This window comes from Equus caballus, chromosome 2, assembly GCF_041296265.1.
Source record: "Equus caballus isolate H_3958 breed thoroughbred chromosome 2, TB-T2T, whole genome shotgun sequence".
Taxonomy (NCBI): Eukaryota; Metazoa; Chordata; class Mammalia; order Perissodactyla; family Equidae; genus Equus; species Equus caballus.
The window spans coordinates 113,183,733-113,192,186 of NC_091685.1; the positions used below are offsets into that span (position 1 = coordinate 113,183,733).

The 8,454-nt window shown below is 40.3% G+C and overlaps 1 long non-coding RNA gene across 1 annotated transcript; it reads left to right on the plus strand.

Annotated features, from left to right (window-relative positions):
* The first annotated feature begins 3,174 nt into the window (after positions 1 to 3,174).
* On the plus strand, positions 3,175 to 7,902 carry LOC111772573 (uncharacterized). Its single transcript, XR_002806539.2, has 2 exons — positions 3,175 to 3,349; positions 7,643 to 7,902. It is a non-coding gene; the product is annotated as an uncharacterized lncRNA (long non-coding RNA).
* The last annotated feature ends 552 nt before the right edge of the window (positions 7,903 to 8,454 follow it).

Genomic DNA, 8,454 nt, shown 5'->3' on the forward strand with positions numbered 1-8,454 from the left:
AAGGTGATCTGGAACTTATACAAAGAAACTGGACTTAAAGTGCTGTAAGAAATTAAGTGTCATATAAGATTTGCCCTTTTTAATCACAAATTCAGAGTTTGAGGGTAATTTTTATCTTTTTCTACATAAAGGGAAATAATAGTAGTTTTGTACCTCAAAGGGAAGAGCAAAATCTTTAATATTTGCCTTTTAAAAAGTAAAATGACAGGGGAACATTAGGAGACACACATGGGCAGGAGATGCTCCTACACCCCCAATCTGAATCATCTGAATAAAGCTATATCTCACATCCCTTTAGATTTCACAGGCTCAAGGAAATGTGAAATATTTGACATTTTCACCTTAGTATTTTCACACATTGAAGAGACACCTTTCAAGAGTAAGTAACAAATTTTCTTTTCCTGTTGAAAACTAGTTTTGCAACTCAAAGGGCAAATAAGGAAAAATGCTGCCTTATAATTTTCTGAAATGCTGCAACTCGCATGCAGTAAACCTCAGTTCCACCGACTGTATGTGCACATGGCCCCAAACCAGGATCTTAGTGTTGAGTTGCAGAGAATTTAGAAATTACCCCCTTTAACCAGTCTACAGTGTATATGAAAATCAGAAAAGTGTAAAAATTTTGCCTTGACAGAGTTAAATTCTTTCAGTCTCAGTTACACATTTAGTTGGCACTTGAGTTTTAATTGGCTAAAATTAGGCCCCTTATTTTCAATGAAACTATGCCAAGTTTTAATTGTACAGCAGAGACTTCATTCACTCTGGTTGTGACCTCTCAGAGATGAAAACCCAGGTGACTTTTGCATACATGAGCGTTATTTTTTGAAAATAAATTAAGAGACAAGACAAGGCTGAGATCTGTGGCCTATCAGATGTTGAAGATAGAAAACATACAGCATTTCTAAGCATGAATGAGGTCCTGTGGGAGCCTAGAGACCACTTAGGGAACAGAGAAAAGGGCTAGAAGGGTGTAGAAGGCCTTCAGCACAGGAGAGAGGACATGTATTTAAATGGTAGTCAACAGGGAATGATTATAGGGATTTAGGAAAGGGTACGGCATAGTCAGTGTGGTGTCACCAGGGAGAGCGTTTTGGCAGCAGTATGTAGAATGGAATGCAAAGGAGAGAAACAAGGAGTGGGAGTTGTGGTGTGTTTAGGGCTGGAGCACCAGGCACTGGTTTCTGTAGACCTTGGTTTGAAATCAAAACCCAGTGAGCATGAGTTCCAACCTCCTGTTTCTTACAGGACTGGAGCATCAATCCTGTCCCATTGAGGTATGAGCAGGAGCTTTGTGCTCCAGCTCCACAGGGCCCTTCCTCTCAGTTTCTGAGGTTCCAGCAGCAACCAGGTAGGATCCTCACCTCAGAAGTCTGAGTGCTAACTCTACGGGGCTCTCCTTCAAGTTCTTTGGATCTGATAAGTGGAGCTCTCCCTACTATTATCATTTCTGGGTTACCTCAGTGTCCTCTTTTTCAGGCCTTCACAGCATGTGTAAGCTGATTTCTGTCCTAAATCCCTCTATTGCAATACCTAGTGTGTTTCCATTTTCCTGGTTGGATCCTGACTGATAGAACGAGGGTGAGTAGGTGTATAATCTGTGTAGACAACGGGGCAGGAGCATCAAAGCGTAAAAGTGTGGGCACGGTCAGGGAAGAAAAGTAGTTGGATGTGATTAGAGCACATAGCTGAACACGTGATGTCCTGAAAATTAAGCTGGGGAAAATTAGGGTGGATTTCAGTGGCATATTAAGTGTCTCGTTATGTACAGGTGAAACTGACATCTATAACTTGAATCATTCATTCCAGTAATTTCCTCAGGAACCTACTGATCTAGTCTAATTCTTAAAATGTGATAGTCTTTAAAAATATTTGGAGACTCTTAAACTTCCTCATCAAGTTAAGTGGCCCACAGCGGCATCCAGGGGGACGTCTAGGAGGCAAATGGATATATGGTTCAGAGCCTCAGGAGAACAATCTGGACTAGAGATATGTGTTTTGGAATCATCAGTATACAGATGACAGTTGAATTTATTGGGGTCATTGAGGTCACCCAGGAAGAGAAGAGAGAGAGAGAGAACCAAAGCTTATGGCAAAACATGAGAAGAAGCAACAGTTTCCATGATTTTTCAACAGAGACCCTGTGCTTTAAACAAATCAATCTGATTTCTGTCTCTCACATATTACTTACTAATTCCTGTCTACAACCCTGGAATGAGTTATCTGCTATTTTTCAGGAATACTGCTCAGAAGACAACACAGGATAATAGAATAAGCTTGGGCTTCAGGTCCTAAAGTCTTGGGTTTGACGTAAAGTCATAGCTGTGCTCCTTAAGGGTTAGGATCTCTTTGATCTCTAGGATTCTCTGTTTTCTCTCTGTGATATTAACAACGGTAATAGTTTCCTCTCAGGGTTGTTGCATGCATTAAGAGTCAAACAGCAAGCATTTTTTGATCAGCTCTAAGTGCCAGTCACTGCTCAGTTGTCACTGTGGTACAGGAGGAAGAAGAGCTCACTGTTGAATGGGGGAAACAGACACGTTGTGAGGTGACGACAACGCAGTGTGTAAAGTGAGGCAGTGGAGAGGGTCTATGATGTGGGGCAGGGGATGATTCAGGAGACGAGGCTTTAGCTGTTTAAGCTGAATCTTGAGGAAAACATGGGAGTCAATTGAATGGAAATACAATAGTATACTATTCGAGTTTAATGTCAGGTGTTTAGTAAGGGTGCTTATTTCCTCCTTTTCACTACCTCCTTCTACTCCTGGCTCAACTTTCTGCTAAGTGAAGACCATCTCCTGAGCGTACAGGCCTCCTGTGTGCTTCTGTTTAGTCTTGTATCCTAACTCACTTGAACACGCACAGTTGTTGTGTTCTTATCAGTTTGCTCTTGTGGATAAAATTGATAATTGCCCTTATATTTTAGTAGATGTCCCTATTTTGTCCTTTTAAATAGAAAGAAAACTTCCCTGGGAACATTATTTTTAACCTTCTTTTGATGTCTGTTATAGTGTTCAATATACAGTAAACATTTGATAAATTCTTTTCAACTACTTCTATCATATTTAACATAGTCCAACATATTTCTATAATATAATAGGCTCCATACATCAATGAAAGAGATATTTACAAAATGATTCTTAGCACATATCCGTTTTGCTCTTACATAAATCATAGAAGAAGATCATAGCTGGGTGCTGGCAACATGAAGATCTTTGATGACGTGACAAGAGCAGCCTCCGCAGTGTGATAGGAAATGAAACCTGAGCGCAGCGAGGGGGGCAGAGATGTTGAAATGAGAAAGTCATGACAACCTCCACAGATACCTCTTTCCAGAGGCTTTGCTGTGAAGGTAGGAGAGGAATATGGTGGCACTTAAGGGGAAATAGAGGGGATGGGAGGGGGCTGTTTTTCTGTTTGTTTGTTTTTAAGTAATAGGAAGACCACAGAACATGTTTGCATATTCATGGCAATGTCTCAGTAGAAAGGGGAAAATCCACGACAGGGGAGAAAGCCCTAAGACATTTGGCAAACATCTTTTCCCTCTTCTGTAAAATGCAGGGTCTAAAATTGAACACCCCTAAACTATTTTTAGCTTAAAAATTCTGAAGTTCTGTGATTCTTTATTGTTTTGGTTTTGGGGGGTCATCAGTTGTTGTTATCCCACAACTGATATGACTGTATTACTATTGTAACGTTAAAAATGAAATATATTTGTATTCTTAACAGAATATGAAGTAAACATAATAGAATGTTGCTCTGATTTTATGTTGGTGGATGTGGTCTGTCTCAAAGCATTAAGAACAAGACTGTTCTGCTCACGGAAACCTCCTGGACATATAAACCAGGAGAGAACCTTCAGAATAGAGGACTCAAGGCACTTGAATCCAAAGGGAAAATATTTTCAGTGATAACTCACACAGGGTTCTTTTCACAGCACCGTGAATGAGAGCTGTGTGCCCGGCTCATGTCTATAGGGATCAATGGATGGCCTTCATCTTGTCACTCACACAATGAAGTGGGTAGTGTTCCTCGCTTTTCAGGAAAGTGTTACATAATCTGTGAAAAGGGGCCAAGTACCCTGACTTTAGGTAAGACAAGGCACGCATGTTTTTTCAGCCATGAAGGGCAGGCTGGCTGTGGCATCTCCCACTTCGTTGACAGCCAGAGTTTTCTCTGCAGATTTTTCTGTCTGGGTGACTCCAGCTCTTTTACCACTTTATGTAGCAAAAGACTGACAACTTGATATATGCGTCTTAGAAACGAAACAGGATCTGCTTGATCCCTGAAGAGAAGGAGAAAAGTTTTGTTTGTCTGATCCCTTTGGCCTCCCTCTGTTCTGTTTTGGAAACTCTGATTGTTGCAAGCTGTCCTCCAAACCATACTCACCTTCGCCCCCAAATTATGCTTCATAAAAGGGACTGGTGCAAAGCAACATCCTTGAAAATGTCCTCTTGTGATCGGTGGTTTCAATTTGGAATCTGGTGCTGGTTTGTGGAAGAGATGAGAAGGAACTTTTTCCTGTCCCGGGGATTTTGTATGTTTTTCTGTCTCATAGATTTTTTCCCCTTAAAATGTGGTTGTGAAAAGCAGATGTTCAGTAAAGCTGAAAGTCTTGGAAATATTCATCACTGCATGGTAACTTAATACCTCAGGGTAGACACTGTCTGTAGTAGCAAGATAGATCTTTTTTTTTATGCCTACCATGGAATTGTAACCACTGGACTGAGGCAAAAATGTGCCCTCTAATGTTAGCCTGCGTTCAAATCTGTTTATTGTCTAAAGAAGTCGTGCAATGACAATTAAGGGTTAAAATAATCTTTCATAAATCAACTGCATATTTATTTTACTGACTAGAGAGAGTCAGGTAAAAACATCAAAAATTAAATTTCTGCCCAACATATCACCAAATGAATCCCAAGGTCCCCTTAAAAACTTACTGACATCCCAACTTTGCCTCTAACAGCAGTGTCCAACGTCTGGCGTTTGACAACACATAGAGAAAAGTCATTGTAACTGCTATTTTGGTGTAGCATCACGGAGAACTAGAAATGCCCAGGCCATCAATCATAGCCCATTGTTGGAAGGCGACCTTGAGCCTCATTTAAAGTGTTGCACACATTGAAGTTTCTCACCTACAGGCAACATTCAAAACACGGAGTGTTTGTTCAAATTACTGTTCTGCTGATAATAATATGCTGAAATCACCTTTATTTTCTGACATTTGTCTGTGTAAGGCATGTGATTCATTACATTGGTTTTATATTGAAGAAATAAATTTGAAACAAACATTTTGTTACAGCAGAAGCTGATATTCATAACCGGTTTCTTGAATACCAGGTAACTAATCAGTCATGGATATATTAATAAGTTATTCATGCTTTTCTCATTTTCACTACGAAGTAAATAAAAAGAGGCCCTTTGGTTAGGCTGTCATGTGAGATTATAATGATACAGTGCCGATAATAATTTCTCCTGGGGAAATATATTAGCTGTCTTTACATTCACCAAAGTAATAAATAAGCAACTTCCAGCTTATATACAATCTTTCCTCAGTTTGTTACTTTCTGAAAATTGCTTTGAAAGTTAATTAGAACTGTAGAAAATATAGGCAGCCTGCCAATCTCTCTAAGAACAGTACGCGACTGGGGAATACTTGATCAAAAAAGCACAAGGTTTATTTCACTGACTAGATTTGGCAGTGTATGCCGGTGGCTGCAACCCAGTCTTTTCTGAGTAACCCAGCCTCCTCTCCTCCCTTGCCTCCCCCTCAATTTAATCTTAAATTTGTACATCGAGCTTTGTGGTTGTACACTCGTGAATGTATATTTGCGAGCTATTTCTGGTCTCTAAGTTTAGCAGTATTATGTTGACTATTTGCATAATGTCTAATAACCAAGACAGGGGCCCCTCCCAGACTGTGTTGAGTCCATGATCCATGACCTGCTTTTACCTATCAGACAGAGTTACTGTTCTGGAGAGAGTGTCCCTTTTAGTCATAATCATCCCATACTAAATCTTCGACGTACAGTTTCAGGCTAAACTGGCGATAATCCTTTGGATGCTTACAGGTGCCACAGAAAAATGAGGGGCATGTGTATTCCATACTGTAGGCTGATGAGTGCTTGAGGTGTGGGCAGCAGGGAAGGGGAGGGGCTGTCACCAATGGAAGGAGAGACAAAAAGAGTCACAGAGGCAAAAAGTGAGTGAATTGTATGGGTCTGTTGTCACAGAATAATCAATCCCAACCTTTTTCTAGATGTCAGTCTTTTGAGAATCTGATTAAAGCTGTGATTAATTCTTTAGATAAAAGCAAATATGCACATATACACATTTTTTTGCAGAAAATTTCTAGCAGTTGGTAGGTCTCCAGAATTTTCAGATGAAGAACTCCCACTGGGCCCAATGGGTCAGGGCTTTCAGAGCAGAAAAAAGATGGAGGTCGTTATCTTAAGGTAGTGCTAATCTGTAAGAGAAAAAGAAAGATAAGATAGTGATGAGGAGAAGAAGCAAAAGGGCTTGTGTAAATGCAAAAACAATGGGAGCGAAGCAATAATGGCAAGATTTAATGCGAAATAGAACTGCAGAGAAATTACCCGGAAGATTTGTTATCTTATGAGGAATCAAACTGTTGGAAAAATTTTCAGGAGAACTGAAACATTTTCAGAACTTGCCCTAAAGGAGATAGAATTTCGACAGATTTTGGGGGCTCTTGGCAGACACTTCGAAGGCTCCCCATGATATTGCAGTTGCTGATCACATCAGAATCAGCAGGCCTGTGGTCACTCTTGATAAGATAGAGTTTGTTAAGGAAAGAGAAATGTCATGTCACCTTGGCTATGGGATCTACTGGGTGAGAGGGGGGACTGGCATTAGGCTACAAAGGAAGTGTGTTTGAGCCACAGATGTACAGGAACAGTTTCAAGTGTCCTTCAGCTATTCAGTGAAAAGGGACACGAGATTGGTGGAGGGTGGGGTCCTCAACTGAACTGAGGGCAGAACGTGGTTTGGAGGGAGTATATGTATAACCTGATGCTGATTTTGTGACACAAGAATCAAGAGGCTCATGTCCTAGCTCTGGAAAAGCTCAGAAAAAGGGCCGCAGGAGGCCCAATCTCTGAGATTTCTTCCAACTCCAGAAGTCTATGGTTACTGCAGAGAATGGAAATCAATGGGAAGAAGAGCCACAACACATCAACATTGCTTTACTTATCTTCAAAAAAGATCTCTCTCTGTCTACTCTGAGGCTTTAGGTGTGTTGCTGAATAATTTTAAGTAGATTAATATCATCGATTTCATGAAATAGAAGAATGACAATTCTCCCAGGGACATCTTGACAGTTGTGTGTTTCTACAGCAGTTGGAAATCAGCAATGTTAGTTAACTTTTAAAAAGCGAATACTGCATTTATTTACTCTATTTGCTGTGTGGAAACTTACCCCTGCCAGCATCAGCCACAGAACATTCTATAAGAAGCACTTGTGGTTTCCAGATGAGGGCAAGTGGATAGTGTTTTCCGTGGCTGCTTCAGGGAGCATCTGAGATATTTTAGCACATTTTTGCATCTTGGCACAGTGAACCTGGTATAATTCTCTGTGCCTGGCTGTCTGTCTCCTACCCCAATTATTACCTTCTTATTTTGGCAGACTGAAACAACTGGGAACTTATGTGGGATGAAGAGCTGCCTCCGGTGGTCTCGGCAGTGTCTCAAGTCTCCCGTCGGGTAGATTCTTGCAGAATGAGGCTGGAAGTGCCACTCAGAGGATCTGATTCTAACCTCTGCATAAGCAAAAACCCAGGCCTTGTGTTCCTCAATTGGGGCCTGGGCTCTCATATGCCACTTATTTTTTCTTAAGTGGAGCAAAGATTGTGTCAATAAAAGCAAAGAATACTTGTTTCATATATATTTAAAGCTGACGAGTACTTTGTATATCACATTAAGTAGGAAATTGCTCCAGCCACACTTTGGTATATGCGAATTTGTCAATCCATGCTTCTTGTTGAAAATTTCCTAAGTCATTGTCCTAAAACATTTTAAGTAGGAAAGGATTATTTGTCATGATTGCTGAAAAACTATCTTTGAGGGAGCACAGCGTCAGAGGTCCTTTAATTCACTTGGTGGTTAAAATGTGGGCAAGCACTGAAAGTAATATGAATTCAGACTAAAACAAGAGATGTGAGTCCATTCTACTCTCTACTAGACAGATGCCATTTAGAGCAGTGCCCAACCTGGGTTTTCTGGACCTCTGAGGAGTTGAAGGCACAGACTTATTTAACAATATCTATTACTCAGTATGCATAATGATTACTGCTATAGTCTGATGAAATAAAAGTATCAGTTCTCTAATGTCGAAGGTCTATACAATTATTTTTTTAAAGGAAATCCTTATATTCCTAAACTGTTAGTTCCAGTTGCCATATTTAAATGGTGTTAATATACAGACAAACGTAAAGACAT